The following is a 1,765-nucleotide window of genomic DNA, read 5'->3' on the forward strand; positions in this document are numbered from 1 at the left end:
TATTGAACCAGTATTAACTAGAGCCTATACTTTATTCATACTTTCTTAATGTCCTCTTTATGTTTGGGAGCTTTTTAGAGATATTAGTAGGATATTACAGACCTCATGAAGTAGAATCCACATTTTAATAAGATTTCCAGGTGACTGTAAAGACACTGAAATTTGAAAAGTGTTGGTTAGAAAAAGAAAAAAATTTCAGAATAAAGCATGGACAGAAACCAATAATGAAACATATAAAAGAATATAAGAGGCAGGGTGAAGACAATGAGATGCAGGTTTTACATAAGTATAATTGCAGGAGATTATAGAGAGAATGAAGCAGAAGCAATGTTTTAAGAGACAATGGCTGAGAGATTTCCAAAAATGGATAAAAGATATTCTGGAAGCTGTAGGAAACCTAAGAAGAAATAAACAGAAATTTATACCCAGGTACATCATGATAAAACTGTTCAAAACCAAAACCAAAATAAAACACAAACCAAAACAATTATAAGAGCAGCCCAAAGCAAATAAAGAGAGGTTATCATTAAAGGAGTTATTGTTGGAAAGGCACATGAAAACATGCTCAAAGTCACTAATTGTCCGAGAGATGCAAATCAAAACAACAATGTGGTACCATCTCACACCTGTCAGAATGGCCAACATCAACAAATCAACAAACAACAAGTATTGGCGAGGTTGCGGAGAAAAAGGAACCCTCGTGCACTGCTGGTGGGAATGCAGACTGGTGCAACCACTGTGGAGAACAGTGTGGAGTTTCCTCAAAAAACTGAAAATGGAACTCCCATTTGACCCAGGATCCCACTTCTAGGAATATATCCCAAGAAACTAGAAACACCAATCAGAAAGGATATTTGCACCCCTATGTTCATAGCAGCACAATCTACAATAGCCAGAATATGGAAACAGCCTAGGTGCCCGTCAGCAGATGATTGGATCCAAAAACTATGGTACATCTACACAATGGAGTACTATGCTGCCATAAAAAAGAAGGAATTCTCATCATTTGCAGCAACCTGGATGGAATTGGAGAACATCATGCTGAGTGAAATAAGCCAATCAATGAAAGAGAAATACCACATGACCTCACTCATTTGTGGATAATAATGAGTGAACCAAAAGATAGATATAGAGACAGTATATCAACAAGCAGACTGTCAAATTACAGCGGGGAGGGGAGGAAGATCTGGGGGAAATAATAGATCAACCGAAGGACTTTTATACATGCATAAAAGTACAACCAATGGACATAAAACTCTGGGGAGGGAGGGGATGTGTGGGAGGGAGAGAGGGGGGCAAAAAAAAATCAATAAAATATATTTTAAAAAAAAAGGAGTTATTGTTGGGCTTATAGATGACTTCTAAATAGAGATCATGAGAACAAACAGATATTGGAATATCTGCAGAGTGTTGAAAATAGATAACTGTAAGTCTATAATTTTTATACCAACCCAAAAATATTCTTCAGAAATGGAAAGATGATGAAATTCAGGCTTTTCCAGGAGGCTTGCACTAGAAAAATATTTAAAAGTATCTTTCAGTTAGAAGGAAAATGATTCCAGATGGAACTTTGGAGGTGCAGCAAGAAACAAAGAACAATGAAAATGAAAAATACGTGGATAAATCTAAATGACTTTCAACTGCATAATATAACAATAATGTACTGTGAGTTTAAAAGATAGAAAAATTAAAATACAAACAATAGCAGAGAGTTAAAGCATCAAATAAAACCATTGCCCTGTCCAGAAAGAAACACCAATTAACA

Source organism: Pipistrellus kuhlii, unplaced genomic scaffold (genome assembly GCF_014108245.1).
Source record: "Pipistrellus kuhlii isolate mPipKuh1 unplaced genomic scaffold, mPipKuh1.p scaffold_m20_p_8, whole genome shotgun sequence".
Lineage (NCBI taxonomy): Eukaryota > Metazoa > Chordata > Mammalia > Chiroptera > Vespertilionidae > Pipistrellus > Pipistrellus kuhlii.